The sequence below is a fragment of the Neofelis nebulosa genome, chromosome 8, assembly GCF_028018385.1.
Source record: "Neofelis nebulosa isolate mNeoNeb1 chromosome 8, mNeoNeb1.pri, whole genome shotgun sequence".
Taxonomy (NCBI): Eukaryota; Metazoa; Chordata; class Mammalia; order Carnivora; family Felidae; genus Neofelis; species Neofelis nebulosa.
Genome location: NC_080789.1, coordinates 87,003,564 through 87,011,909, shown reverse-complemented (window position 1 = coordinate 87,011,909; position 8,346 = coordinate 87,003,564). Strand labels below are relative to the sequence as shown.

The following is an 8,346-nucleotide window of genomic DNA, read 5'->3' as shown; positions in this document are numbered from 1 at the left end:
CAATATCCTTGCTTTTGCTCATCCAACTGCCCAAATGATCTCTTTTATGCTTTTCCCTCTCTGAATCCTTTCCTGCTTCAATACTCTCCCCAAACAACTCATTTGCTGTATCACCCAACTGTGGATCTAGCACAGCATTTGTCACATTGAGGATATAAAACTGATTGCTCCAGAGGGTTTTTTTGGTAATTGCGGTCATAGTGCCCCCTCCATGGTGGCATTTGCAGTGTTTCCCCCATGAGGCACAGACTCCAGTTCCAGCCAGCACACTCGTCCCTAAGTCAAGGTAACCTAGAAGGCAGAGGTCTCAGTGGCTGCTACTCCTTCTCTTCTCCCTTCAAATGCAAAACATAGATTACCCAGAGGACAAATGAGAAAAGGCTGGTGGACTCTAGCCAAACAAATAGTCTTCTATCATCTCTTAAATCATGCCTTTGCTCACTAGCTCATAGCAACCTTCATGGACAGCTGGGTATTTTCGTACCTTAAGCCTTTTGAAAATGAGAGCAGAGATTCATCTGGAGAGAACTGCAGACGGTAAGAGCAATGAGCTGTGTTCTTGGAGGGATATCAGTGAGGACACTTGTAGGTGTGAGCCCAATAGGATTTTGAGTCAAGTATATTGTCTTTAAAACAATGAACTTTGTTCCAAATCATTCTATTGTTATGTGAGTCTAGCAATAGAAACCAGAGAGCAGCTCCTTCAAAGATGGTTTGTAGGAATGAAGGATACTCACACAATGTTTATACAAAACAAAAGCATAAGTAAGATCTATATCTCCATTACTATGTGTCCTATAAATCTGGAAATACAGACTTATAAACATGCATTTAATACTGAATATTCAATGGCTCTTACTGAGGATGTGAATGTAGACAAACTTCCTTAGGAAATGCTATAAAAGGACATAAGGTTACAGTCAAAATTAAAAAAAAAACAAACAAACAAACAAAAAAAACCAACAACATGATGTTGTTCCTGGAACAGCAGATCACAGAGGCTAATATATGGGAAACGGATCCTGAGGGCATTTAATAAACTTAGATAAGCCCTAACGATTACATTGGCTGAGTCACGTAATAACATTTTTTTTTATTCTGCGAATGTGAGCCTTTTAAAGAGTGCATTTCCTTTTTTAATGATTCATTTGGGAAAAAAGATATCTGTGTTAAGACAGAGAAAGTACAATTCATTGGTCCTTGGTGAAAATAATGTCTTGAAAACCAACAGGTTGATCTTGCTTCCACCAGCTCCAATGAGCTATTATTTCTTGTAACGAAAAGTACTGCGACTTGGATTAATTTATTCTTTCAACAAATACTTACCATCTACTATGTGTCTCATATGTGGTTGGAGAAAATAGCACTACAGAAAGTAGACATACCTCCTGCTTTTCTAGGACTTTAAGTCTAGCAAGGAAGGAAACTGTTAAATAAATAAGAATCATTATTTAAAATAAAATGGTGTTCTTACAAGGAAAAAGTATACAGCATATAATTGCCAGACCAAACCTAGAGCAGCAAGTTTCCCTATGTAAATTAAATTTAAGCTGTAGCTTGGCGGGTGAGAAAGAGTATACCAGGTGAAAAGCAAGAAAAGTTAGGGAAGATAATTATGTTTTTTCTTTTGTTTTTTTAAAGGTTTATTTTTTTATTTTTTATTTATTTTTTAGTGTTTATTTTTGAGAGAGAAGCATGAGCAGGGGGGAGGCAAAGAGAGAGGGAGACAAAAGATCTGAAGTGAGCTCTGCACTGAGAGCAGAGGGCCTAATGAGGGGCTTGAACTCACGAACCATGGGATCTTGACATGAGCCAAAGTCAGACGCTCAGCTGACTGAGTCACCCAGGTGCTCCTTATGTTTTTATTTTTGAGAGACAGAGAATGAGCAGGGGAGGGGCAGAGAGAGAAGGAAGCATAGGGTCCTAAGCAGTTTCTGAGCTGACTGCTGTGACCTGGATGAGGGGCTTGAACTCACCAACCATGAGATCATGACCTGAGCTGAAGTCTGGATGCTCAACTGACTGAGCCACCCAGGTGCCCCAGGAAAGCTAATTATGCTTTAAGACAAGGAAGCATGTGCAAAGGTCCTGAAGTATAAGGGGCTGTGTGCCTATTGAGGCACCAATAGAAGATCACCCACTGAAGGATGATGGTAAGTGCAAGGAAGAGCAAGGTAAGATGACACAAACACGCCCGGTCTTGGAAACTCATGGTAATGAGCTTAAATTTTATTCTAATATCAATAGGACACCAGGCAGCAGGCAAACATTTTTTTTTTTTTACTTCAGCATATGTAGAAGTTTTTTATACTCATCTCATTTCTTGTGTTGAATTATTTTTTCATATAATACTAAATCAACTTACTGATTACATGGTAGAAATATCTTCATTTCTCATATTATATATTAATATCATATGTACTTATAATATATCTTTGCAAAAGCAATACCTGTGAGCAAACTACTATCACTGCAACCTTCAGCATTATGATTTTTCTTTTACACATTTTGCTAAATTATTAAGGATGTTAACCAAGGTAATGCTAAGCTGCTCTGTCAAAGAGACCCCACAACCTTATTCCTTATTTATATTACAGTTCAAACCTTATGTTCCTGATGAACAGATAGTTTTCCTCCATGTGGTGACTCAAGACCTCAGCTTCTTCCAACTGCTTGCTGTGCTATCCCTTGGGATAGAGATTCCCAAGCTTTGCTGGAAGAAGGTGATTAGAATCACCTGAGAGCTTTTAAAAATCCTGATGCCAAGGCTGTACCCTGTATAAATTAAATCAGAATGTCTGAAGGTGGGAGCAAGACATCCAGCTAGTGATGGGAAAAAAGAGTGTGGAAAAGGCATACATGCTTCCTAAAAGTCTCATGTCAGAAGTGACACATATTCCACTGATTGAAGCCACGCACACAGTCATGCATTATCTGTAAATAAAGCGGGGAAAAACAATCCAGCTATGTGCCCAAGAAAGCAACAGTCAATAGATTTTGTTATAGAAAGTATAGAAACCATCTCATTGTGGAGGCTGCTTTTAGGCAACGGGTTTCAGCAATGGAAACTTGAGCAAGGCAAAAGGGCCCATGGTGCCCTCTGAGCTGAAAGCAAACAGCCTCAAAATAGCCAGAAGCCCTAACTGACCAATGACAACAAGGTACAGTTCCTAGGATTACCAAAAAAAGGAAAACTCCATATGTTCCCATACTTCCTCACTCTGCCTTATAACTGTGGTCCCACCACCGTCTTTTGGCCATTTCTGCTTTGCTGTCCTGTCCCGCTGCTCCCTTGCAGTGTATTCAATAAACTTCCAACTCTTTTGTTCTTCTTTGGGTGAATTCTTTCACTGCCTGTGCTGCCAGCCCCCACCCAACTGGGACACCCAACATTTTGTGCCCCCACATCCTATTGTAAAGCCCCACACTCATGTGTTGCTATTATGTTAAGTCCCATTTTTTAAATTACTGTTGAATTTGATTTTTCTTTTTCTACCCCTACATATCTGAAATTATTTCAAACACCTTTGTTTCTTTAATTTTTTTCTCCGTTTGGCATCTAGAAAGCCATAAGTGAATATTTGCTGAATTTTATTGTGTTCATTGATATTTAAGTAGACATGGAAAAATCTTGAGTGATGATCTCATAACATGTGAGCCCATTTGTTTAGTATCATGGATGAATTCTGAAGTCAGAGTCACTGATTTTGGTAGAGAATCAGCTCTCATGGCACACATTTATCTATGCAAGCTGTGCACGTGTGTTACTGTTTTTCAAAATTTATATGTACTTGGCTTTCAAAATAGAATTTTGGGCTAAGACCAGCAGATTTCAGATACCAAAATGTGGAAGAACACCTTGTAGCACTTGGAAAAATTAGCTAGCCAAAACCAATCATGTAACTCTTAATAGTTCCTTGACCACAGGAGTCAGGAGTTAGAGCATAGAAGGGGATTTCTGAAGGGGACTTTGGGAACAGTCTTTTAAAAGAGCCCCCCTAAAGAGGAAGAGTATGAGGAGTTTCCTCCTAAACCCAAGTCATGGGAGAGGGGATTTAAGGAAACCAATTGCGGAACTCCATGTGTGCCTCCTGTAGTTTGAGGGACAGAGTAAACAGACGTCACATCACCCGTGGTAATTCTACAAGGCGAGAGGCTGGATGGAAAGGTGAAGTGTGAGATATAGTAGAACTCCACTCCCAGCAGTTGTACTTGCTGGGCTGTGATTTGTGACTGCTCTCAAGTCTCTGAGCTCCCCAGAAAGTGGGGGAAGACTGTCCTGTACATGCTTGGAATCTCTGGTCTCTGTTGTCTTAAGGTCTCAAGCAAGACTTCCATTTTCACACTCTATTACACATCATTTTAATCTTTTTAATACCATATAAACAGGATTCTGAAAAGTCCAAAAGGAGCAGTTCAGCTTTTGGGGTATTTTTAGACAAGATTAAAAGAAGATAAAGTGAAAGCCCTTCGCAAACTGTAAAACACCATAAAATGGTAAGATGTTAGTGTTATTTGGTGCTCATTTATTATAAATACTTATTACACTGAAAAGATCCCTTATCAAAATATAATATAGGGATATGTAACCATACTTGAACCAGGTTCAGTTTGTTTGGGGCTTTTCTGTACTTAGTATTTAGTCAAGACTTCATGGGTTTAAACTTGGCAAGGAAAATGAAAAGAAGAAAAAAAAAGAAAGCTAACTTAAAACATTTTCCGTAATTCCCCTTGTCTTTTCGTCCTTCTCCCAATTTTTTGTTTCTCTGGAAAAACACCAGGGAAAATATTTCAAGTAGTTATTTTAAAAGACAAAGAGGAAGTTAAATGGAGTGAAACCTTTCTTTCAAAACACAGTAAACAACACAACGGATGTAATTCTCATCCAAAAGCTGAACTAGTAATTATAAAAACCAAGAGTTAATACTACTTGTCATAGGAAAATGGCAACAAAACTTAGTCAATAGATAGGAAAATATACCAAACTTTAAGGAAAGAAGATTTACTCCAAAGAGAGGCAGAAGATGAGATATGATTAAAACTAGAAATTCTGAGGAGAAAGGGAAAATGTGCAAGCAAATTTTATAGTGCTGGGGATTTCTTTTTAATAGGAGGAAGAAAAAATAATGTGTCATCCATTTTACACATGTTACTGGTAAATTCTTCTTATAAAGGAAAATAAAATCTTGACATAAATGTAATTAAATCCATGCTGTCCACAGTGAGCATGAAATGCGATCTCTGACTCTGGAACTGGTGGGAGGATGTCTAATTGTTTCGCACATAAGTTATATATATCCAGGTTTCCATCCAGTGAGGGATCTGTTGCTAGCTCAGTCCCATACTGGAAGGATGAGAAGATAGGGGCTCATAGAAATTTATAACTTGATCACGTTCCTATTGTTAAGCATAAGGCAAGGTTGGGATTCAAACCCAGACCTAGTCTGAATCCAAAATCGGGTCTCTTGCAACAGTACCCAATTCACTGGCTGCATAAGAAATAATTAAGAAGGAAGGTCCTGGAAGAGAAGGATTCTGTGTTGCACAAAATATCATAACACAGAACTGTATGCAATGAGGACAGTGTGGGATCCTTTTCCTTTTGGACTCTAGAAAACAGGTACCGAGATGAGTCAGGAGTGCAAACTGTTGATTGGAAAGTATAAGACCTTAAAAGAAAGAGGAGGAAGTAGGATTGGACAAGGGGAACTGTCAGACCATGACACAGACCTGACAAAAGCTCTGCCAGTCTTGTGACAGGAATCTCCAGAGCAAAGCCATGCCCCTGAGCCCACTTTGCTCAGTCATGGGCTGGGGAGCACACTGAGAAGAATCTTGATCTTTGTTCAAAAACCTATGCAGATCATAAGGAAACCAATTGCTGGAGAATTGTCAGCTCCTACCCCCATCTCCTTGTGGTGGGGTAGCAGGCCCTTTGAAGGGGATCTGAACAGCTCACCTCAGCATCTGCCACAGATACACAGAAGAGGAGCAGAGTTTGGATGAGTCAGGAAAAGAAAGCAGAACAGAGATCATTCTTCTGACCATACATATGTCCCCTACGTTTCCTGAGTCATAACAGTTTGAATTTAAGAACAAGATGATAAAAACAACTATTAAAAAAGAAAAAGCCAATTGCTTGGGTGGCTCAGTCGGTTAAGCACCCAACTTCGGCTCAGGTCATGATCTCACAGTTCATGAGTTTGAGCCCTGCATTGGGTTCCTGCTCTCAGCACAGAGCCTGCTTCAGATCCTGTGTCCCCCTCTCTACCCCTCCCCAGCTTGCTCTGTATCCTTTAAAAATCACTAAACATTAAATAAAGGAAAGAAAGAAAGAAAGAAAGAAAGAAAGAAAGAAAGAAAGAAAGAAAGACTATCTATCTATAATCCTTCTTACTCCTCAAGAAATACAGCATCCAGAAGACCTTTCCAAATAAATTTGAGAATATCCAGTGGGTTTCTCACACAAGTTTTGTTTTTTAATGTTTAATTTTACTTTTGAGAGAGAGAGAAAGAGAGAGAGAGAGAGAGACAGAGCAAGAGCTGGGGAGGGGCAGAGAGAGAGGGAGACACAGAATCTAAAGCAGGCTCCAGGCTCTGAACTGTCAACACAGAGTTCAACACTGGGCTCAAACCCACGATCCATGAGATCATGACCCAAGCCAAAGTCGGATGCTTAATGACCGAGCCACCCAGGTGCCCCTCACATGAGTTTTAATAACATTCTGTTGACTACCTTGGGGAAACCTACTACTTTTCTTAGATCCTGGTCCAGATCATTGAGATAATGTGTCTAATTGTGCCTAAGTTAAGAGTAGCAGCTATGCCATTGTTACACATTGATAGTATCACTGCCCAGACACTGCCCCACTGATGATGCCAAGTAGCCCAAGACTTGATATCTAGTCAGGGCTCCTATTGCAGAGAATAGAAGGTGTTGAAACCACCTCTTTCTTATTATCCACACCACTAGTGCAGCTAACATTCTGTCGATGTGTACAGATTCCACCATTTCCAGAAGACTCATTGTCTCATGGAGGTTGTAGAGAAACAGCTTTCTGAGATTTTGCTTACTTTTTTACTGTAGCTCCCATGCTGTCAGGCTGAGGATGGCTGGGCCAATTGATTAAGTGACAAATGCAAATACACTCCCTTCTGACAATAATATATTGGATTTGATCAAACTTCTGTACTTCTATTTTCTCTTGCCTGGGGAGTTCTTTCTTGGTTGGAAAACAGACCCTTGTTGTGTTTCCCATTCCCAGTTTTCCAGACTTATGCAGATATTTTTATATCTGAGGATGCAATCTGAGATAACTACAATATTTGCTTAAGAGTTTTCTCCAGTTCCTAGGGAATGGGAAACTAATATTAGAAAGGAATGGAGTAGCTGATAATTTTTATAGCATGATTTCTGTAAGAAACTGAATACAATGATCATCTACAGTGTAAGTCCAGTTATTCTCAGCAAACCCTTTTTATGTCTTTATAAAGAGTTAAAGAGCTCTTCCTGACAGAATAGCAGGCCTCACATGACCATAATTTACAGGTCTGCTGGCCAAATTGGGCAGAATCAACACTCCTCACAAATAGTCCTGAATCTTATATTTGATTTTTCCATGTGTTACACAAATACCAGCTTAGAATGTTTTCAGCCCAGCTATTTGCATATGAGGAAATCAAGATAATGCTTAATACTTTGGAACTAACCTTGAAGTTCAGCATCAATCCTACAATCTACATTGGAATCATTTGTTAAAAGTGTTCCTCGCTGGAAGCCTAAATGCCCTAAAATGCACACCTTTATCTGGGTTGCTACCTTATAAGACAACGTTAGGAGGGGCAGTATTCAGTCAGCACTTTTAGGAAAGTACTGAAGAAAACCATTAGCATTCAAGACTTTAAGCCCATTTCTTGTCATTCATTCAGCATATGACAGTTTTTCAGTTTCCTTGGGATAGAAGAGAAACTGAGGCAAGTAGCATTTTAGTTTTTTCCCCAGCTCTCTCAGAAACCTCCAATTATTTTCTAAGAAAAAGACAATAAAAGAGAGGATTCCTTACCAATCCTTTTCATGCTACAGAAATCAAACACATCTGTAGTCCAGAGAGCACACAACTATGTTCACCTCCTCTTCTGGTTACAGTGGTGACATGTTCTTCCTGTCTATCCTTCTTGAGGATATCAGGATTTCCACACTTCTGTCTCTGGAACTCTTTGATCTCACAGCTTTGTCTACACTCTCTCTCCAATTTTTTTCTGTCACTGATCTTAACAATGAAGGACAATTTAGGACCCTGCTGAGCACCTAAGACTACAGGGTTCTTAACCAAGACTGGAAGGATA

The 8,346-nt window shown here is 39.5% G+C and overlaps 1 pseudogene; it reads left to right on the top strand.

Annotated features, from left to right (window-relative positions):
* Positions 1-460: 460 nt before the first annotated feature.
* The window catches only part of LOC131483867 (cytochrome c oxidase subunit 1-like), a 51,290-nt pseudogene continuing 43,404 nt past the window's right edge, over positions 461-8,346 (top strand).